At 44.1% G+C, this 24,555-nt stretch overlaps 1 long non-coding RNA gene across 1 annotated transcript in view; it reads left to right on the plus strand.

Moving 5' to 3' along the window:
• Positions 1-1,844, plus strand: part of LOC144767627 (uncharacterized) — an 89,268-nt gene extending 87,424 nt beyond the window's left edge. Inside the window, exon 3 of the long non-coding RNA XR_013598287.1 lies at positions 1,139-1,844. This is a non-coding gene — a long non-coding RNA (uncharacterized LOC144767627). The remainder of the gene's footprint in view (positions 1-1,138) is intronic.
• The last annotated feature ends 22,711 nt before the right edge of the window (positions 1,845-24,555 follow it).

Here is a 24,555-nt window from a genome sequence, read left to right on the forward strand (position 1 = left end):
GGGGTTGGGGGACTTGTGGTCCAACCCAGACAAAGCTACTTTTCCCACAAAAAATGTGTTGAGAGGCATGTACTGAGAGAGGATTGTTTGTAAAAGGCATTCCATAATGACAGATGGATCTCTCACGGCGTCCTTTGTGGTAGTGAAGGATGCCAGCCAGTTGGAAAATTATTGGGATGTCATCACTAGACCTATGGATCGCAAGTTATTCCATCAATTTAGAGTAGGGTCACTTCCGCTTAGGGGCCTAACCAGGTCCTGGGGCCACGATGGGTCTGGTCGTTGCCCACTGTCTAGAGTTGGGTGAAACAGTAGATCATTTTCTCTTTGTTTGCCCGTTGTACCACGCACCAAGACAAAAGTGGTTACGCCCAGTATGTAGAATACTGGGCACACGCTCAGCTAAAGCAGCCAGTAGAATTTAAAAAAAAGATACATCGTCACTGGTTGTAATTGGGGTTGCAAAATTCCGGGGCTGGGCATGGATCCTACGGGCAAGGTTGATCAAGGTCCTTTTGACTGCTGTGTAAACCGCTAGCTGGAATAGTAGTTTGTTGTGCCAATTAATGAAATGGTTTTTTATTGGACTGGTTTTATAATTGCCTCTTTTAGTGTGTAATGAAGTCTTGACGTTTGTGATTTAATATTATTCTTAGCTTGTTCTTAACTGTATATTAATTTATTGTCTTAACATATTGCTCACATCTTTTTACTTGATTCCTTTTATTGTAATTTTGATACAATATTCATTATGTATATTGTGTAGCATGTCTTTTATGATGAAATATCGAATAAAGACTTCTTTGACTTGACTTGAAAAAAATACTATTTATTAATGTTTATTGTTACTAGCACAAACCTTGATTGGCGAAAGGGCCCGATGTCGCTTTGCAAAGCTGCACGCATACTGAAAAACTGACGCAACCTTATATAAACTTATTTTGACTTGTATTTATTTTGGTTGTCTATCTACTTATATATATGATTGTGCCACCTCCTCTGATATGTCTGTAAAACTTATGTTTTGTCCCAAATTTTTGTCCTGAATTTTAACCTTCTGTCCTGAATTTTTGTCCTGAATTTTGACCCTTTGTCCTGAATTTTGACGCTGACCGTCCTGAATTTGCACCCATGCCAGTTGGTTACCCTAGGAGGGAGGCGTTGTTCAACAGGACCGACCGTTGAAACAAGCCGGGTGAAGACGCTGGTGAAGACCTTCATCGTGACGCCAACGGACGAAGAAAGGAGACACCGAGAAAAGCAGGAAGACTTGTCGGTCCGGGGGACGCGGCGAAGCGAAGCAGCACCAGACGAGGACACAGACGGCAGCCAGACCCAACCTGGCAACACGCAGCAGTGAGCCACGGCCCTGGAGGGACGTGGCTCAACAAAGTACGGGGGTGGTTCGGCTTTGTGTGGGGCCGCGCATTAGAGGTATCCAGAGGGGAGGTAGTTACGGGAGGTGGGGAACCTGGAGCCTCTTCATAATAGAAACAGTACGTGGAAAAGACACACTGGTGGCGGTAGTGGTGAAAAGCCCCCCCCCACACCTCCCCGGCTTTCTGCGAGCAATTATTCTGAAACAAAACATTCCCCTGACGTTTTGTTTTTCTTTCCCCTTTTTCACTCCCTTCCCTGCTGTTGGAGGTCTTCTATTCCAACTGGGATATACTCAACAAACCTGCGAGTCACTGGAACACCTAATCATCACTCAATCACCAGGAAGAAACCGGGCCACACTACAGCTCCCAGAATTCCTTACATCAAAGACTGTCATTTATGTGTTCTGACCCACTATTTTTGTGTTTTGTCCACTAAAGACTGACTTATCAAAAGCCTTACTTGTCAGCCATTAAAAGACAACCCTTTATGGAAACCTTAGTTGTCCAGGTCTGCTTCTCCACCGCGCCACAGGGATCTCCTTACTTACGAGAACCTGGATATAGGATTCTTGACGGAAACATGGCTGATGCCTAACTCCACCCCCATCATCACAATAGCATTGCCAGAAGGCTACAGGAGCCAAATATTGGATAGACAGCCCAAGGTGGGTGGGTGGGATAGCCATAGTCCATAAAGACAGTATTAAGGTCTCCATACTTGGGCAACGGTGTAATGATAACATTGAAATTGTAGTCTTTCGTATAGACCTTCTCTCACAACTTAGATGGAAAGGTGCCTTAGTTTACCGGCCTCCAGGTCCCCCTACAGACTTCTCTCTTCAGCTCACAGATAGCCCCCCACGTAATCTCTACCAAGAACGTCTTATTGCTGGGAGATTTCAATGTACACAGTGAGTGTACGGCTTTCTCTGACGCGTTAATGCTTCTAGCAGACCTTGCTTTTTTAGACTTAGTTAAAATCAATGATGGCCCAACACACACCACTGGTCACACATTAGATATTGTTTTTACCAACTTTCCCAGTATTTCATGTGAATCCCCCCGGCTGTTGACTTGGTATGAGAATGCATTTATTGACTTCTATATCATGGGCTCCAGGGTGTACAATGCACCCTAACCTGCTTCCCACTGTGTTCGTAGACAATGGCATCAAATCTTCCTGGGTCGCTTTCAAGCTGCTTTTTCTGCAACTTGGAATGTAGAACCTAATAACATAGAGGACGGTTTAGGCCTTTATAACTCCGCTGTTAAATTAGCCATTGATCAGCTACAGCCTCTTAAATCACTTCCCAGTTCAGCTAGGCACCCTCAGACAGCTTGATTTTCTCCCGAGCTCCGTGCCAAAAAACAACAGTGTAAAAATCGGGAGAGATGTTGGAGCTGAACCCATGATGAGATTGACAAAGACAGATTTAAGACAGCTCTCTCCCATTACCATAAAAATATAAAGGCTGCACGGAAAGCTTTTATAACTTTACAGTTGGCCCTGGCAGGGAACGCCCCTAAAGCCCTATTCCAGATCCTCAACTCTTTTACCAACCCCAAGGCCTGTGACAATGTAGAGACTCCTTACTAAGTCCTCTGCGATGACATTGCTTAGTACTTCACACAGAAAATTTAGCTTATCTATGACAAGATTACTTCTGCAGGGAGACAGCAGCAGGATGCTACATTGTATAACCCACCCACATCTGCAAAGACACAGTTGTTGGAGAGCTTCCCCACTCTGACCTGTGAAGATGTGGAATCATTACTATGGACAGGAAAATCAGGGTCTCCCCTTGACATTCCCGGCAAAAATGTATTCTTCCCTATCTAAACAACTGTCCTCGCCAATAGGTACTCTTCTCAATCTATCTTTGAGAGAGGGTCATCTTCCTATGGAATGGAAGACGGCACAGGTCATCCCTATTTGTAAGAATATCAAGGTCCCTATAGAAGACCTTTCCAATCTCCCACCCATCTCTTTACTACCTCTCCTGACCAAGGTACTGGAAAAGTACATCAATAAACATCTGTCCGACCATGTCGAATCTACTGGTAGTCTGGATTCCTCTCAATCTGGTTTCAGGCCCAAATATAGCACAGAGTCTGCCCTGGTGGGTGTCATGGATAATATCAGGATGACCTTAGTTAGCGGCCAATCCACGCTTCTTGTGCTGTTGGACCTCTCTGCCCCATTCAACACGGTCTCTCACCAGATCCTGCTCAGGAGATTGGAGGAAATTGGACTCAGCCCTTCAGTGGATGACGACCTTCCTCTCCTCCCACTCTCAGACTATTAACCTAGGTCCATTCCAGATCAAAGACTATGGATCTGACCAAGGGAGTACCTCAGGGCTCATATCTGAGCCCTACCCTGTTCAAAATATATGTTGCTCCCCTGGCCAACCTCCTTAAGACTTGTGGCTTCACTCCCATGTCATACGCTGACGACACTCAGCATCTCTTCTCATTTAATAAATCCACTCTCTCTGTTCAGTCTACCTTCCCTCCTGGAATGACAGCCATCGCCAATTGGATGAGAAGTACTTTTCTTCAATTCAATGTAGGGAAGATCGAGATTATGCTCTTCGGAGAGGCACCTCTGTTGTGGATACCAGATTGGTGGCCAGCGGACCTTGGTATTCCTCCTGCTCCCAAGATCCTTGTTAAGAATCTGGGCATACGCTAGATCAGGCACTGGCCATGAAGGAGCATTCAGCTTATACCACTGGCTCATGCTTCCATGTGCTGGGTGAGTTTTTCATTTTCTCCCAGAATCTACACGTAAAATCCTTATTCAGACAATGGTATTAAGCTGCTTAGACTACTGCAACGCTCTCCTGGTCTCGGCCAATGAATCCTCGCTATGCAGACTGCAGGTGCTTCAGAACACCGCGGCGTGCCTTGTCATGAACGCTCCCCCCCCCCCCGGAACTGCCTCCCTTCCTCTCTCCAACAGCTTCATTGGTTCCTGGTGCGAAAGCGCATTACGTTTAAAACCTGCTTCTCCATTCATAAGGCCTTGTATGACAATGGCCCCTCCTATCTCGCTGAGAAATTTAATCACTACGTCCCTTCCAGGACTCTTCGCTCTGGAACCAAATCTCTTCTCCTGGTCTCCCAGGTCAGGAAAACAAGGTTGGGCGGGAAAGCTTTTTCCTACCTTGCTCCCCTATTGGAACCAGCTATCTATCCATCTGAGACAATGTTCTGATTATCGCCAATTTAGAAAAATTCTTACGAGCGTTCTGTTCTAAAACTGTTCCGTCAGTCTTCCCGTAGCATGGCCATAGCGCAGAGATACCCCTTTGGGGGTGATTCAGGCACTCTACCAAACCTATAAATAAACAAACTGAAGAATCTGACTCCTCTCGCAAGGTAAGCCTTGACTTGCACGTGGTGATGCCGAAAACCGCAGATGAGATAATTTAGCTAAGCCTTATGCCTAGAGCTACCATAACTCTGGGCACTCTGCAAGGGCCAATACTGCCTTGAACCATGGTGACATTGGCAGGGCTGGAGTACCATTGAGGCCGGTGCATGAGGCACCGCACTGCAAAACGCAACACCATACAACACTATCTCGCACACCTCAGTGTGCCAATTTGTGTGGCCACAATCCCCCATAGGCTGTTGTCATGGTGGCTTGGACCCTTTACTGAACTCGAAAGATGCATTTATGGTTTGGGCAGATGGCCGTTGCCAGTATGCTGTGGGACTGGGGAGTTGTTCACTGTTTGGGTTTTTTGGGTTTAATTTGTTCTGTTTGTAAGTCAGGCTATTTCTATTCTCCTGGGCTGGGGTGGGATGGGGATCACGAGAGGGGGGGGGGGGGGCGGAATCACTTAGAATATCCACATCACACCTCAAGCTGAAATCCCTTACCTGGAACAATAGGGGGCTGGGGTCAATGTCCAAATAACATAACATTCACAGCTATCTGAAAAGACGGGGTGTGCTGATAGCCCTCTTGCAAGAGACACACCTCCTCCAAAGGGAAGTAGATAGACAGCGTAGGTGATGGAGAGGGCAGATACTTGCCACCACATACTCAGCATATGCCTGCTTGTTGTTGATATGGGCAAGTCCAGGGGTCGCTTTTGAAGCGACACGTACCATAATGGACAAAGAGGGCAGGTATGTCCTACTAGCCGGATGACTCTTGTGCCTGGGAAATTACATTGGGCTGCCTTTACGCACCGAATCATGATCAGCTGGCCTACATGGTCAGTCTATCGGCCCACTTGGCTGACATTAAGGTGGGGCAGGAGATCCTGGGTGGAGGCTTTAAGCAGATCACTGAAAAAATATCGATGACACAAATATAGAACTACCAAAATATTGAGTAAAAAATATAGAATACAAAAATATTTACTTCCTATCTCCAAACAGGTAAGTACAAAAATATCGAATCAAAAATATCGTTGTAAAAAATATAGTTAGTCAAAATATTGATTTTTTTAAAATGCTTTAAAGTAATTAAAAATTACTGAAATAATAAATATAATTAACTTAAACATACTTAAAATAACCTTAAAATTAATAAATAATAAATGTGAGGTAAAAAAAATACAAATTGATTTATTAATACATATATATATATATATATATATGAACGTAATATTAATAAAAAATATAAAATATTTTTACATTGGATAGAGGAAAGGGTAAAATTTACTATTACCACTCCAGTGAGTGCAACAGTAGCTAAAGCATTGGATAGCGTAGGGGTAAACATTATTATTCCCACTCCAGTGATTGCAACAGTAGGGAAAGCAATGGATAGCGGGAGGGTAAAAAATACTATTCCCACTCCAGAGAGTGCAACAGTAGGGAAAGTGTTGGATAGCATATGGGTAAAAATTATTATTCCCACTCCAGTGAGTGCAACAGTAGAGAAAGCGTTGGATAGCGGGAGGGTAAAAATTAGTATTCCCACTCCAGAGAGTGCAACAGTAGGGAAAGCATTGGATAGCGTAGGGGTAAAAATGACTATTCCCACTCCAGAGACTGCAACAGTAGGGAAAGCGTAGGATAGCGTAGGGGTAAAAATTACTATTCCCACTCCAGAGAGTGCAACAGTAGTGAAAGCTTTGGTTAGCGGGAGGGTAAAAATTATTATTCCCACTCCAGAGAGTGCAACAGTAGGGAAGTCGTTGGATAGTGGGAGGGTAACAATTACTATTCCCACTCCAGAGAGTGCAACAGTAGGGAAAGCGTTCGATAGCGTAGGGGTAAAAATTACTATTCCCACTCCAGAGAGTGCAACAGTAGGGAAAGCGTTGGATAGCGGGATGGTAAAAATCACTATTTCCACTCCAGTGAGTGCAACAGTAGGGACAACATTGGATAGCGTAGGGGTAAAAAATTACTATTCCCACTCCAGAGAGTGTAACAGTAGGGAAAGCATTGGATAGCATAGGGGTAAAAATTACTATTCCCACTCCAGAGAGTGCAACAGTAGGGAAAGCGTTGGATAGCGTAGGGGTAAAAATTACTATTCCCACTCCAGAGAGTGCAACAGTAGGAAAAGCGTTGGATAGCGTAGGGGTCAAAATTACTATTCCCACTCCAGAGAGTGCAACAGTAGGGAAGGCGTTGGATAGTGGGAGGGTAAAAATTACTATTCCCACTCTAGTGAGTGCAACAGTAGGGAAAGCGTTGCATAGCGTAGAGGTAAAAATTACTATTCCCACTCCAGAGAGTGCAACATTAGGGAAAGCGTTGGATAGCGTAGGGGTAAAAATTACTATTCCAACTCCAGAGAGTGCAACAGTAGGGAAAGCGTTGAATAGCGTAGGGGTAAAAATTACTATTCCCATTCCAGAGAGTGCAACAGTAGAGAAAGCGTAGGATAGTGTAGGGGTAAAAATTACTATTCCCACTCCAGTGAGTGCAACAGTAGGGAAAGTAAATACTTCATATATTAGTTAAAACAAATTAAGTATTAATACCAATTACAAAAAAATTAAAAATAATTACCAATTTAATATAATATAATAATCAATTAATTAAATATACAAGTAAAAATTATTTATTAAAAATCATTACCTATTAATACAAATTAATTACCAATGTACAATTAATTAATTAGCAAATGAAAAAGAATTAACAATTAAGTAAAAATGAATACCAATAAATAAATTTAAAAATGTAATTAATAACAATTAAATTACTTCCCACCCTATTCCCTTATAAACCCACAACCCGCTACAGTAAATTAATAAAATTAACATAATTATCAATTCATCCATTAATAAAAATTAATTATCAATTATAATTTAATTAATTACCAAGTAAAAATTAATTAATTAATTAAAGATAAATACCAATAAATAAATTAAAACATTTAATCATATATAATTAAATTACTTCCCACCCTATTCCCCTATAAACCCGCAACCCGCTACAGAAAATAAATTAATCAAATTAAACAATTATCAATTAACCAATTAATAGAAATTAATTACCAAATATAATGTAATTAATTACCAATTACAAATTAATTAACAATTAATTCAAGATAAATATCAATAAATAAATTAAAACATTTCATCAATTATAATTAAATTACTTCCCACCCACTGCTCGTTTTATTGCCCTCCCTACAGCGTGGATTGCTTCCTGGATTCCTGACCGGTGACCTCGTCGTTGGATTCGTCTCCACTTCTCGCGGTACCCGCTGCGCGGGTCCCGCTTCTTGGGGAAGGTCTTTGGCCATACCAGGGCTCAAACTGTTGACTGTGCTCCTGTTGAGGCGAGTTGGGAAGCGCTGCAGGGCTGCGAGCGACTGCAGGGACTCCAACTACCAGGAGTCCCTGCCCGGCCAATAGCTCACACCTGGCCCACTCTCCCTGCAGCCCCGCCCCCAGAGCACGGACTCCTTTAAATTCCATCTGCTCCCTGAGTTTGTGGGACTCACTGCTCGTTTTATTGCCCTCCCTACAGCGTGGATTGCTTCCTGGATTCCTGACCGGTGACCTCGTCGTTGGATTCGTCTCCACTCCTCGCGGTACCCGCTGCGCGGGTCCCGCTTCGTGGCGAAGGTCTTTGGCCATACCAGGGCTCAAACTGTTGACTGTTGCTCCTGTTGAGGCGAGTTGGGAAGCGCTGCAGGGCTGCGAGCGACTGCAGGGACTCCAACTACCAGGAGTCCCTGCCCGGCCAATAGCTCACACCTGGCCCGCTCTCCCTGCAGCCCCCCCCCCAGAGCACGGACTCCTTTAAATTCCATCTGCTCCCTGTGTTTGTGGGACTCACTGCTCGTTTTATTGCCCTCCCTACAGCGTGGATTGCTTCCTGGATTCCTGACCGGTGACCTCGTCGTTGGATCCGTCTCCACTCCTCGCGGTACCCGCTGCGCGGGTCCCGCTTCGTGGGGAAGGTCTTTGGCCATACCAGGGCTCAAACTGTTGACTGTTGCTCCGGTTGAGGCGATTTGGGAAGCGCTGCAGGGCTGCGAGCGACTGCAGGGACTCCAACTACCAGGAGTCCCTGCCCGGCCAATAGCTCACACCTGGCCCGCTCTCCCTGCAGCCCCGCCCCCAGAGCACGGACTCCTTTAAATTCCATCTGCTCCCTGTGTTTGTGGGACTCACTGCTCGTTTTATTGCCCTCCCTACAGCGTGGATTGCTTCCTAGATTCCTGACCGGCGACCTCGTCGTTGGATTCGTCTCCACTCCTCGCGGTACCCGCTGCGCGGGTCCCGCTTCGTGGGGAAGGTCTTTGGCCATACCAGGGCTCAAACTGTTGACTGTTGCTCCTGTTGAGGTGAGTTGGGAAGCGCTGCAGGGCTGGGAGCGACTGCAGGGACTCCAACTACCAGGAGTCCCTGCCCGGCCAATAGCTCACACCTGGCCCGCTCTCCCTGCAGCCCCGCCCCCAGAGTGTCACCACTGTTATAAATCAATACGCGACCGCTGCGAAGACCGGGCAAAGAGCGGGCCGTTTGAGGCCGTTCGAGGTCTGAGGAGGTTGGGCTGGGCCACACCCCTTTCGCCTTCCCCTGTCTTTCTGGTAATATTCAATTGAATTAGTCCATTGTTAAAATTGTTTTGTTTTGTATAGTGTTCTAGGAGATGTGCACAAGGGTAAGCCGTAGTAGGGCTGCAAAGGGACGTTTGAAGCAAAATGGGACACTGGACGATTTCATCACGAGGACAAACACTGCCATAGATGTGGAAATCACTAAAATGCAAAAACGTGTTTCCCTTGATCTGTACGCAGCTAGGAGATTGTCGCAGGTTATTGCCGAGTCCAAAAAATCATCGTTGGGCCACATTGCGGCTGCAATGACCCCGGAGCGACTAGCTAACCCACGGTGTATAATAACGCATGCTGATGTCCATCATTCCTTAGTTTCACCCCCTGTTTTATTACCAACTTTGTGCCCCAACCCTCAGTCCATAAGTCAGTTCCCACCCGTGACCACCCCTGGTTTAGACCAAGATCAATTGTACACTAATACACCACAGCTTTTAGAGCTATTTGATAATTCCTCTTGCACCATCGCTAAGGGCACAACATACAAAAGGAAACGCGATATAATGTCTGCCTATTCGCGTAAGAAGGCCAAAGTTGCTTTGGCCCACCTAGGTAATGTTAGCGACCCCCCTGTGATTAGCATTGAGGTTGGGCCTGCTCTTCCTGTACAGATGTCCACTGAAGCAGCTGAGGATAGCTCATCCCTGGGAATCCCCGCGGAAAATGATATGGTATAGGGTACTGGGACACAACTAGAGGAACAGGAAGGAAAGGATGTGAGTTTTATAAAAATAGTTTGGGAAACCCTAAAAAAGCTGTTATCTCCTCTTGACCTAAGACTCTCACGCATTGAGAACCACCTGTTAGAGGTGGAAAAGAGTATTCTAGAACTAGCAACTCTTAGTCTGCAAGGTCAGGGAACTATCGGTATTCCAGAGGACATCCCAGCTCCATCGACACCCATTACTACCCCCCTAGTACCATCCCCACCCAGGCCAGTACCTAAACCACGTACAAAGGGCTATGACACCAAACCTCCCAACCCTATACCAAAGTCACCTAAGCACCCTATTGTACAATCTACCACACATCGCAAAGCAGGAGTTGCCTCAAAGTCTTTTGCAACCAAGGCGGATTCCTCAACATCCCAGGCCACTCACAATAGGAGCAACTTTCGTGGGGGTTACATAGATCTCCCCCCAGACGCAAACCCATATGTGGTGGTACTGACGGGTGTGCCAGCAATTGAGAATAACTGCCAAGAAAACCACGGGTCCTTGAAGAACAAGGTTATTCACTGGCTTAACGTGAATAGACCGATCCCAAATGATGTGAGAAGTAGATTTCTGATGGTGCGTAGAGTTCCTTGGGTGGGTCCTTCGCGGAAATCTAGCCCAAGTGACTGTATAGTTGTGTCCTTTGAGGACCCTCACACGGCCCAGCACGTATGCTCATGGACTACTTTCGGAGAAGATTCAGCCATTGTACCTAGGCCTTTAACATTCTTTTACCCCCCACTTCTAAACCACAATCATGGGAGGGAATGGTCTTCTGTACGCTACCAGGCTCATGGAGGGGTAAATAATAAATGGCAAGCCCCAAATAGAAGGTGGCTTGGGGTCCCAACATCCAATAGGTTTGGGTGCCTCGAAGAGGTTGATTGACTTCCTATGCCTGTTGGCTCTCCATCCTATGCTAAGGCCCCCTTGCCTCGCGTGGTACCTGACCCTTTACCTCTGGCGACTAAACCTGTTAGAAACAGCACCTCTAAAAATTCCGTCTCTAAAATAACTTACGATTCAGGTCAAGAGGTTGTTACCCTCCCACTGACTACATTGAAATTGCACCCGGTGACATCGCTTACTAGTACAAAGACCACTGTTGTTGGCCCTCAAGACACCTGGGTATCCAACTTCTCTAAGAAGGAGGACATTTTAATTCCATTAGGGGTTGTGGCTGACCCTATAGTAGCGACACTTGGGTCAAGAAATTCTAGCGTTGTCTCTGGCCCCCCTGCATGTGCTCCCCCATCGGGGCTGAGTGTTGAAGGAAACCCAATACTGAGGCTCCTAAGCTGGAACGTTGCAGGTCTTGCACGTAACATCGACACTCCCGATTGGAATACCCTTGTGGATCCCTTCGGGATTTGTCTTCTGCAAGAAACATGGTGCTTGGAACCTCGTCACAGGGTAGGTTTTACAACCTACTTTCTACCTGCATCTAAAGACTCTGGTAGCAAAGGTCGCCCCTCGGGCGGTCTTCTGGTTTGGGTTAGTATTACATCGGGCTAGCCATAAGGCAAATGCCAACAAAATCACCTGATTTGATGAGACTATCAATTCAATGTCAAGGAGGGATAAAGTTAGAAGTGTTTAACCTCTACCTAAGGGGGACAAGGGGTAGTATCTCCTCGCTATCCTCTACAGGAATTGAGGAGGAGCTCAGGTCCTGTAACACAGATTGCTTGGTCTTACTCGGCTGGAGACCTCAATTGCTGTTTTGAGCCACTGGCCAGCGACGACATGTTAGACACTTGGGAGGATGATGTTGGGAGAGGTATTCCTTTGCTCTCTCTAAACCCAATTAAAAAGTGGACACAAAGTGCCATAGACATCAATGGCCTCTGTATGGAATATGGTCTTAGAGCAACTAATGGCAGATCAAAGTCAGATACCGGGGGAGCACACACTTACAATAGGGTGGGCCACACTTCACGAATTGATTATATTTTGCTGAACCACAAACTTTGGCCTTACCTTCATGACATGGAGGTTCTAGCGACATCCGATAGTGATCATAACCCACTAGCCCTGACTCTTACCTCCCCATGGGAAGATACGTGCCCAATTCCTTCACCACACACATGGAAATCGTCCCATGAATTAGTCCCCTCGAACTGTGGCAGGCGGTTAAAATGGAATAAAGTTGCCGCAGATGAGGGGAGGATGGCCCAAGCAAAATCCATAATGTCAACTGTGAAGATGCGCATAGACACAATGGAACCTAGCAATTGTGTTGTTTGCAACGTGTTTACAGAAACTACCCTAGCACTTAGCGAGCTCTTTGTTGTCCCTCAGGGTAGAGTGGGGGCCACGAGTAGGATTACATCAAAGAATAGAGCTAAATGGTATTCTCCTTCCTGTTCCGCTGCTAAACGAGAACTTATACTAGCAGTAAAATCCAAGGTACCGTGCCACATTGGGTGGGAGAGGTGTGGCGCCGCGGCCAGGGCAACTGACGCTGGAATCTGGGGACCACGGCTCGATCCCCGGCTCCGGCGGCAGGTTAGCCCAGCACCATGTGACTCTGGGCAATAGCTCGCTTAATCTTCCCGACGGCCCCCCAGCGCCTAGAGACCCTTATGGGTGATTGTGCGCTTTACAAATGTGGACTTTACTTTTACTTTACATTAGCCTTGCTAGGAAGAGTTATAAAAAAGCTTTGTCCTTGGCTAGGGGGGCCTATGAAACTAAATATTGGGAAGATTTAATGATGGCTAGCTCCAAGGAAGACTCGAGGGCCTTTTGGGAATTGCTGAGAGCTAGGGATAAACCCGCCGACTCTCTCTTGACCTGTAACATCATGGGGGAGGCGTGGTTTGCCCATTTTTCCAACTTATACGCTATTCCCGAGGGATCCCTAGAGGTATCGACAGATCTCACACGAGTTCCTGTCGACTATTTGGATGAGGACAATCTTTTTGTAACCAGTGAAGTTGAAGGGGCGATTAAGTGCCTGGTGCCCAATAAGGCGGCAGGACCGGATGGCATTCCAGGTGACTTAATAATGGCCAATTCGGAGGTGTGGAGCAAGCTTATTGCCCTACTTTTGAACGCGGCGCTGAGGGGTGGATGTCTCCCCGACTCCTGGAAGGGTGCGGAGGTCGTCCCGATCTTTAAAAAGGGATGTCGGGACGACCCCGCTAACTACCGCCCAATTAGTTTGCTAGATTCCACCCAGAAGGTAGCTGGCAAGGTAGTCCTAACCAGGATCCTACAGTGGGCTGAAGATAATCAAGTATTGTCAGACTTCCAGGCTGGCTTTAGATCTGGAGTGGGGACTATTGAACAGACATTCCGCTTATTAATGCTATACTGGAAAGTGGTCGTACTGGGCAAGGGCAGTCTGTATCTCGCATTTATTGATTTACGGACTGCCTTTGACCTGGCCCCACGTGCCCAGTTGTGGAATGTCTTAGAGGGCCTGGGTATCCCTTCTTACCTACTTAGCATGCTTACCAAGTTTCACGAGAGTAACTTTGCACAGATCAGGTGGGGAGAGCAGGGCCAAAAAACACCACGTATCCCCGTAAATAGGGGTGTCCGCCAGGGTTGTGTGCTAGCCCCCACTCTGTTTTCATTATATGTTAATGGAGTGGTGGAGCACTTACTTAAACATCCAGCTGATGCACCTTCCCTGGCTGGCAGAAAAATCCCTACCCTCCTATTTGCGGACGATACCCTCCTGATCTCAAAAACCCCAATAGGCCTCCAATCTTTACTCTCCAGCTTTAAGACATTTTGTGATTCTAGGGGTCTTGCTATTAATGTAGGCAAAACTAAATTCTTGGTACTAAACCCTCCGAGGAAAACTGTTATTCCCCCCACCTTGGACTTAGTCCCGCTCGAAAGGGTAAAAGAGTTTGATTACCTAGGTATCCGCCTCTGTGATTCTATGAATTGGAAGTCCCACCATCAAAAGATCTTTTTGACTTACAAAAGGATAACAGGGGCTTTATTGAAGGAACAACGCGCCTCGTCCCTTAAACCAGTAGGTGCTGTACTAGATATATACAGGGCACGGGCGGTGAGCGCAGTTCTGTATGGGTCTGAACTGTGGGGTGTGCAGAATGTTGATTACTTGAGGCGCTTAGAAAATAACTTCCACAAAGACCTCTTGAGGCTTCCACATAGCACTCCTTCCCTCCCACTTTCATTGGATACGGGTACACGCCCAATAAACGAGCAAGCAAGGCTGCGTCCCCTTCTTTTGTGGGCACGAATTTGGAGGGTACCAGAACTGTCTAGTTATGCGGAAGGCCTAAGGGAAGTCCTCTCAACACCTGGCTGGCCCAAGGTCCGTTGGCTCAAGGAAGTTAAGCGGCTTCTTTATGACCTTGGCCTTGAAGATGCCTGGGTTAATAGAACTTCCCCCACTAAACAGACCCTAAAGAATCTATATTGGACTTGGGTGGTAAATGGGAGAAATAGTGATCCTAAACTTTGCAGATCTACCAGAGAATTTCTGATGGTTAAAGAGCTCCCGGTTAGAGAATGCTACTTAGATCTGATTTATAAATCATGGGATAGGGCATTATATTTTAAATTTAGAGTGGGCATACTGCCTCTAGGCCAGTTGACAGCAAGCTGGAAGCCACCGCTGCAAACTGTACCATACTGTCCCTTCTGTGACAACAGGCCTGAGTCAGTCGCCCACGTATTGTTCGAGTGCCCAGCCTATGCAGCCCCGCGGCGCATCTGGCTGAAACCTCTATGTAGGAATCTAGGTACCAGATCCCATCTGGAGGCCTTGCGCATCTTAAGATCTGATGCTCGTCCCCTGTTTGCCTGTTGCTTGGCAAAATTTTTAGGTTGGACATGGCGAATTAGATCCGCCAGGCAATTGAGTCTCTACTAATTATGAACTGTACTAGCCATACAATTACCTCCGAGTTGTTATTGATTCTTTTTTGTCAATGAGCTGCTCCAAACATTGTTGTCCATGCTCAATTGTAACTTTTATGTTTTTAGCAAGTGTTAATTTGCTTATTTTTAAGTGAGGATTAAATGTTAAAATGTATTGTATTTTTAATAATTCTGATTGTGTTGTAATGCTTTTGATGATATGACTAATATATCGAAATAAAGCTTATATCTCTCTCTCACTTCCCACCCTATTCCCCTATAAACCCACAACCCGCTACAGAATTAAATTACGCACAAATTAAATACCATAAAATTCATTACTTAAAATAAATATACACTTTTCACACATATACTAACATGAAAAACACTTTAAAAAAATTGATAATATTAAAAAATCCATATATTTAACATCTATATTATATACTTCGATATTTTAACTTTCTATATTTATGTACATCGATATTAACCTACTTACCTCAAATTCGATATTTTTGTTGTCTATATTCTGTCCATTCAATATTTTGTCCATTACATTTGATATTTTTGTTGTCTATATTCTGTCCATTCGATATTCTGTCCATTCTATATTTTTAATTCGATATTAATGTAATTCTATATTTTTTACTCGATATTTTGACTGTATACCACTTTAACTGTGTGGCCAATGTGGTGCTTGACCGCTCCCCCCCTCCCCCCCATCGGGGGCGCAGGCCCATCGAACAGCATCATGGCTGCGAGAATGGGTGGCTCATTGGAAACTGCAGAACATCTGGAGGCTTCAACATATAGGGAGAAGGGAATACTCCTTTTACTCCCCCATACACCAACTCCGTACAAGACTGGATGCCTTCTGGTGTTCCCCGGGGATTAGCGGCTCCGTCAAGTACAAGGTACACTTAGGTCAGACATTCTCATACCATAGCCCCCTGTTACTGTCATATGAACCCTACATGCATAGGTCTCCGATTCCCACGTGGAGGCTTAACCATCTGTCATTGGAAGACTACCATTTAGAGAATCCTTGAAAGCACTGGTGGGTATTTTCTTTGCAGAAAATGCACATACAACCTCACTGGGACTAATGGAATGGAAGGCATTCACGGTGGTGGTGAGGGGACACTATATGAGGCAAACAATCGGCATACAGAGGGAACTACACTGGGAACTCCTTACAATTGAGGGAGTTCTTCGCACACTGGACAGCACGCAGGGAACAGGGGCACAAGCACATTCATGCCTGCTTGCCACATGCAAACAGTACAATGAGGCCCTAGAGAGACTTCACTCATATGACTACAGGACATATATGGACAGAGCGCAGGGAGAAGAGGAAACCCATGTGGTGGTCCACTCTCTGGTCACCCTGAGAACACCGGGCCACCAACTTAAAGGTTTTACAAATCGCTACTTCCTTGACTCCATTGTCACGCTGAGGGGCAGATGGGAGATGCTCCTAGATAAAAAATTTCTCTTACAGAGTGGAGTAGGGTGTTAGGGTCTCCCAAGAAAATCTCACGTAATACTCGGCAACAATATACTCAATTTAACTTCCTACACATTTCTTACATGACTCATCACCGTCTCATTGTTGCCTTTGTGGGGAGCCGAGAAATGGCCATTGGGATGCAGACTTCCTGCACATGACCTGGATTTGTGAAAAACTGCACTTCTTCTGGCAGGCAGTGCTGTCCAAGATCGACGCTGTTCTGGACGTCCTCTAGAATTAACAGCAAAGGTGTGGCATCTTGGACTGTGTCCTCACCCACTCAAAAGCAAATTGGGAAATCGATTTATGGACCTGGCCTTGGCCCTAGCCAGGAGACGAATAGCAGTGACATGGACACAGACTATGGGGCCACAGATTAACACCTGGACTCAAGAACTGACTAAATGGACTGTTTCCGAGGGTAGAGCACTGCATAGAAAAGAATTAAAGGCCCTGCGCCAACACCCGCTTGCAGATCCCTGGAAGGATGCCTTATTTATTAGGGAGCATCCGAGCCACCCTAATAGTACCGACGAGGATAGTGAAACCTCAATTAACTAACTCATTAGGCCAACAGAGATGGACTGGGATAGACTTCCACCGGGCTGGGAAGCGTCGGTGACCCCCCTTGAAAACCCCCCTCTTCCGGGCCCCCCCCCTTGAGTCCCCCCTTCCCCAGGATATACATTAAGGAGCCACACGATCATACTAGGCGCGCCTATTAGTTGGGCCTGCCGCTTTGTTTGTGCAAATGTAAAAGTGCATTTGTAGCATTGTGGCAGGCGGTGCTAAGAGCACCGCCCGCCACAATGCTAAAAATACAGGATGCGCCTGCCACAGTGGCGGACGCATCCTAATACCCCCGCGGGACCCCCGCCCTTATGGCGAGCGGTCCCGATTACCGATGGGATAGCCGCCCGCCATCCTAATAGACCCCTTAGTGGGGAAAAGTTGTTATATATCTAGTTGAATCTTCGTATATTCCCATTGATAGAAGATGATATGTATGAACACTGTCAGTTAATGTCCTCATTAGCTATATTTCAAGTGTCGAACAGAAGTGGTAATAAGGGAAAATACTTATTCTGAAATGTAAAGTATGTTAACCAATTGCCAATAATCATTTTTTTTTTAAATTGAAGTAATCTGGATATCATGAGTTCGATTCCACTAAGGAAACCTTCCAGCCATTTAAGGTTAGTAACTTAAGCATCATAAATCAAAACTTATAAAGGATTGAAGTGCTATTAAAACAATATATTATTGACTGACTTCTTACTTAGGGCCTCATTTATGAAAAGTGTTGCGGTAAAACAGCGATGCAACACTTTTCAGTGCGCCCTCCTTGGGACAGAATGGATGCCCTGTATTTACTGTATAGCGCTCCATATCGCAAGGATTGACAGATACGTCAGGAATCCTGATGTATCTGTCAGCGCAAAAATGGCACATTGCTGGAGTGTGTCCGGAAGCAGACACAACTCCAGCAATGTGTATTTTCACATGGGTCAAGCTCCAGGTGAAAAGGCCCGCGTCATCCCTTACGCCTCCTTCAAGCAGGCATAAGGATTTGACACAGTGAGGCGGTAGAAGTGTTCCAGTGAAATCTCATAGATTTCACTGTGACACTTCTATAAGCCTTTTCTGTGCTGGAACACCCACCCTGCATACATTATACCTGTTGCAGGGATAATGTAGCGCAGGGGTTTACAAAGTGACGCATCTGTCTAGATGCGTCACTTTGTAAGTATGGCACAGTGTTTGTTACCTACTGCAGTGCCACAAAAGTGATGCAACTGCGGAATAAGGACCTCATAAATAAGGCTCTAGATGCATAAGCGTTCTGGTGGGCTTTTTTGGCACACACCACACTATATAAAATAATAAAATCTATTAAAAATAAAACATGAAATAAACATTTCAGTTAAATTAGGTCTTTACAATTCGCCTGGAATTACCTGAAAGTTTCAAGTCTTGAGTGTAAGATGGAGTCTCACTTTTTGCTTGTTTCTGTTCCTAAACAGTAGTGGTCTCCAAAAATGGCTTTGCACACAGGAATGTCTGTAGGTTTCTGAGTCTCTGACAAGGCAAGATATTTCTTTACCTACTTTCCAGGAGACGCAAAATATGGTGTTTTTCAAATGCAATTGTTAAAATATGCTTTTTAAAGGCAAAGCAGAATGTCATCGCAATGTTTATATATCGAAATATAATTTAGGAATATTAAAGAGGATACTAAGCCTCAGTAATGACAAAGATGTCATGGTCTCTTACAGGCCACTCCTGAACTCATGCCCTTCCTGAAAGGCTTAGCAGGTTCATTTGCAGTGTTTTACATTTTCTATCCCTAATTTGATAAATGTGTCTCAAGACCCCTCAAACCCACTCATAAACTCCAACACTCTAGCCAAATTGCAAGATACTGTTAACAGTGACGTTGCTGTGTTAGAAATGGACAGGAAAGTGCATAGATTTTCGGTGTGCAATAGAAATATAATTGTGCTGCTGAAGCGTTCTAAATCAATCAATAAAATAAGCATTGTAGAGCCAATAGGTCTGTGATTAATGTGCCAGCGTACAAAGCATAACTGCATTAAAGCCAGACAAATAAAAAAGAAGGCATCTTGTATTGCAGGCTCCCTCGCCATACGATCTTTAGAAGCAGAAAAAAACAGAAATGTATCAAAGCTAAGGGAGCCTTTGTTCTAGTCCATCATTCTTTTCTATAAAGAACGGAACGACTATTATGAAGGTTCTCTTGACTTCCAACCAAAAGAAACAAAAAGAGGACCATATTTAAGGCAATGAAGCCTTTAGCAGAGCCCACCTTTTGTTTGTGGGAAAAAAAATATGAACGAGCGCACACAAGTTAAAGAGAGCGAGAGGGGAAGCACACGAGAGGAGGTAAAAAGGGGGGGGGGGAGTCAGTCAGAGGGTATTAAGGATCACACTTGGAAAGAAGGGCTGAGAGGGATTTACAAAAGTGAATGGTGGGCAGGGGATCTAGACGCACACATGGAATGGATGGATGTGTGTTAGATAAAAGAGCGAGACATACAGGAAAGAGTCAGTTTGAGAAGACAGAGAAGACTACAGATGTAAAGTAGCCTTTTAGGCAATTAAATGCAAGCACTAGGGTGGAGTCAACAGCTTTGGGTGAGAAACGAATACTCTACGGGGCTGAGATAAGATGTGATTGACAATGAGTGAATCCAATTGCTGAATAAGGTTGGTCGAAGTAAGTCCATGGTTGAAAGGGACCCACTCTTATCCCACTATAAATATATCGTTAGCAATAGGTTGTTTCACAGCTTCACTTTCAAACCTATGACCTAACAAAAACAGCATTTTAGCCCTTTTCTTGTGAATTTGTGATAATCAGAGGTGATGCCAAAATGTTAATAACTTTCTCATGAGGAGGGTATTGGAACTAAGAGTGTCTATCGGTGGCACAAATCCGGTTTTACTTAAGGGTATCAAAATGCTGCGGATTAAGATCTAAAGAAACTCAAAAAACTAAAATAGCCCTGTTCTTTTCCTTGTTTCCATACTGTGTTTTCTGTATGTGCTTGGGTGCAGGCTTGTGCCCCACTACGTTGAATGGTGGAGATATTTGGTGTCTTCTATTCTGGATTAAGTAAAGATTGAGACCTCTGTCCGGCTGGTCATGTCAAATTAATATAGATCCATTGTGTCTATATTCACTGTTCGATGAATGTTGTGTGCATGGGACCACTGTTGTTTCAAATAAAAATGGGAATTCACAAGGGCATATTATCAAGCCCATTATCACCGCTTTAGCGGCAGTTTCCTGCCGATAAAAGTGGCGATAATGTATCGCCCTTTCTTGACAATATGTGTGTAGTATGTATGTATGTAGTTGAGCTTATATAGCGCACAGCTACCTGCAGTGGGTTTCCCGGCGCTTGCTTAGGGAACCCTTCCTGGTATTCCCCTGTGAGATAGCAGGGTATCCACAAGGTGAAAGTCAGGCATCCCGCCGCGAGGGGCCGTTGTGGAGATTAAGCAAGCTATTGCCCAGAGTCGCAGAGTGTGAACCCGTGAGTCGAGGAGGTACCGGGGCGAGAATTATCGAGTCCGTGGAATTTTTAGCCCAAGACCCCGCCGAGGCGGGGAATTGAACCCTGGTCCAGGACCAATCTCAGCTTCCGGGTCTGCAGCCTCTAACCCCTGAGCCACACTTCTCCACTATGGCCTCTTATGTCCACCCAGGCATATGTTGTACTATAAAAATACCTGATACATAAACACATTCATAGGAATGAGTAGACAAGCACATTTTTGGACGTAGAAACACTATGAACCCTTTTACAAAAAAACATTTCGAAGCACAATAGTGGGATAGCCACAGCACATGCAGTTTTTGGCTTTTTTTTGCAATATATTTGGAACTTTACATGTTGTATAACTGCACCAAGGAGCCGCATATGTTTCTTATTACAAAAATGTCCACAAAGATGAGTAAACCTTGTCCTAATGTACAACAGAGTTTGAGGCCCCCACATTGCCAGCAGCGCGCTTACCGTGGTGGTCATTATTTTGACAGAAATGAGAAGTTCCATGCATCGCATGAAGCATCTTAATTTCAAACTACTCAATGCTTCAACATTTCAAAAGAGTCTCGATGTCTGAAGTGTATGGTCTTCATCTTATGTCTATCTGTATTACATAGGCAATATTCCATGGAGGCCTCAGGTTTACAGTCACGATTTGGGACTTTCTACTTTCTAACACTCGGACTCTGAGGGCTGCTCAGGGAGGGAAGGAAGACAGTGCATATCCACTAATACACAATACTGTTGATATCATTCCCTGGTTCTCTAAAAAGCTGCTTGGTGTGGTGCGCAACCTCACAGAGGTCAATGTGCACTGTCCAGCATAGTATCTGTACTCAGACATATCCTTCCAGTACAAATGCCTATTTCTAGACAAACATAGAAAGATCCCACACACTGTATGTGTGCTGTGGACATAGCACATATGCAATGCATGGGTTTTTTGAGCAATGGAAACATGTTTTCCTTTTTAGCACCGGTTTCAAGGAGAAGTACATTTTTAAGCATTAGATTGTGCGTTGCTTCAAAAATTATGGGTGTGCGCACTGTAATACCCTAGCAATATTCTTTTGGCACAAAGTGACAGAAAGCTGTGAAATATTCTATTTGCACTGAGAAAAAGTGAATACCCTGAAGGGACTATGCGTGGCTTTGTGCTGGTGCAGTGCCTAAGTAAATCTAGACCGTTGCTTCTTTCTGTTTATCCACCTAATATAATTAAAATGTAGATCATCTAGATCATTTTCCTCTGGCTTTCCAATCCCCTATATTTATTTTCCTTGTGTTTCGTTCAGGACCTTACAAAAAACAGGTGAGGAGCAAACTCTGGGTTAAACTCCGTAAATAAATAAATACATAAGCTGTGTGTTCTGTCATTAATTGGGTTAACCTTGCCCTAGTCTGTTATTCCTTCACTCACATCCAGTCGTCCATTATATCAACCATTGCAGGAGTCCTTAGAGCACCTATATATATGACATAGGGCTACTTAGTAGCAAACAGAAAACACAACTATTTGATTGTGCCATAAGACAATGGGACAACCTGGCAGCAAAGTTCACAAAAAACACTGTAATGTTGCAGCGTTGACTGTGCCGCATTGTTTCATTTTGGTCCAGTAGATCAAAATAAGAGAGTGAGAAGAACTTGGTAAGGCCACCTCAGCTTCCCAGTCTGTAATACCATGCATCAAAATAGAGGAGACCCCTAAGTCATCATTCTATTATTTATCTCTTCCTCGCTGTTAAAGACACTCTAATTCCTTCTAAAAAGCACCCTCACCCATTAGAATTGCTAGAGGCATGCCTCGCCATAGAGTCCTTGTCCAGATACTTTGTGTTTCTGGGCAGGCTTGACTCTGGACCCAAAGGACTTTTTTGTTATTTGTTTAGGGATCCAAACGATGATTAAAATTGCCTATGATACCCTGATACTAATTTATTAGAAGGGCTCCTTGATAAGGTTAAAAACAGGTGGAGACAATATTTGAGAGCATTAGTATCTCTAGTGTCTAAAGGTCAACATGTTTCAGCCAATACACCTTCCCTCTTATGGTCAATTGGCTTTCTTCAGCACCAAAACTGAAACCCATACCCTGTTTTGACTTACTTATCTCACTATTTGTGAATGTGTATTCATGCCAATTACTCAAACAAGCATGCCATACATGCAAACCGTCTGGTCAGAATTCTTCATGTTGTATGGGTGAAAATGTACTCATCATGCACAATTAGGAATTGGAGTGAGGAAGATCTTTGTGTCACCCATTCATCAAAGATCAACATGAGTACTTCACCTACTCGGATCTTCCAACCCTTGCATCAGCAGATGACACATTTTAGCCTGAATAGTGAGATAACAAGAATTAAACATATTGAGGAATACCGTTTCGGCCCTGAAGAAAGAAATCTGACCCTGAGGCACAAAGACAAATAACTCCTTTGGGTCCAAATTGAAGATTGTCCAGATACAGGGAATATCTGGACGAGGATGAGGACTCTATGATGAAGCACGTTATTTGTTCTTACCAGTGAGGAAGAGAGCTATAGCAGAATGATGACATGGGGTCTCCTCTATTTTGGTGTATGTTGTTTATTTGCAAGGAACTGGAAAAACGTATTTAACACTGCTTAGTGAAGGTGGACATACGACCTGCCCATGTTTATCAAAATGTTTATCTGTGACCACTGAGTTACATAGCCCATACATTAGTTCAACTTGATGACTTTTAACAAAATAGATGATCACTGCTTGCATTGGCCTTTTGACCTTCCAGAGAGAGACAGTCAATACTACCTAACCTTTGTTCATCATGGGTGTATTACATACATTTGGCACGTGACACCTATGGAAAACTAATTTACCACGTGTTGTTGGTTGTGTAATATGCAATTAAGCAAGCAAACTTTGCCCCATTCCATATCATACAATGTGCTTTGTACCAATGTAATATCTAAACATGTATTTCTAAACACATCTAACATGTCTGAATATAAATAATTGTCCCTATATTATAGGGATTTTAACAAATAAACTTTAATTAAACAAACCTTTAAAAATAGAGTAAATTGAGTTTGCACTACCTTTGCAATTTGTTATAAAAATATCAACAAACTGTGCCAGACAGAGTCATCTTTAAATAAAATATATTTTCTCCACTTATTACATAAACAAAGCAGAAATAATGTGAAGCTTTGTCTACCCCAATGCAAATACCGCATGCTCCCTTTCCTATTTCAACAGCAAACATGGGGCATATGGTTTCTTCTTTTATAAACAGAAGACAAAGAGGTCTTTATAGAGAGCTTGTTGCAATCTGTTAGAAATTAGTCTACAAGCTGAGATATCTAGGGCTCTAAATGTTCGCGTGCACTCACCTGAAAGGAACCAGCCAAAGAAATGCTGGCTCATCCACTCACAAGTCTTTTAAGCTCTGCATTCTTGCATCTCCAGCCAATGTCTACAGGACAGCATGCCCTCAGCAGTAAATAATTTCACACAACTGTGTTAATTATTTTTTAAAAAGTTACAATGCATAGTCGTACAGGACTGCCCCTATCTGAATATTAGGAAGATTGTGTGCCTATTGTGAGGATAGAGACACCTATTCTTCAACATGCACCCGGTGTGTAGTGCAGCATAAAGCTGCTTGCAAACAACTGTTTTGCTAGTGCAATTGAAGGAATATAAACTAACAATACAGTTTAGCTCAGCAGGCAGGACTATATAGATTTATAGAAACTGACAAGGTTGGTTGACACTTTGCTGAGCAGACATGTTGCCACAAAATATAATGTTTCTCAAAGAAAATACACAATGAATGTTAAAATGGACTGACGTGATGAGATAAAATGTCCATATATTCCTATGCTGATTCATTATTATTTTTTTTTTAATTTTATTTATTGAATTTTAATATTACAAAAACAGTAAAGAAAAAGAATGAGAAGCAGTAAAATACAGTGGAGCAGTACAG

The sequence above is a fragment of the Lissotriton helveticus genome, chromosome 7, assembly GCF_964261635.1.
Source record: "Lissotriton helveticus chromosome 7, aLisHel1.1, whole genome shotgun sequence".
Taxonomy (NCBI): domain Eukaryota; kingdom Metazoa; phylum Chordata; class Amphibia; order Caudata; family Salamandridae; genus Lissotriton; species Lissotriton helveticus.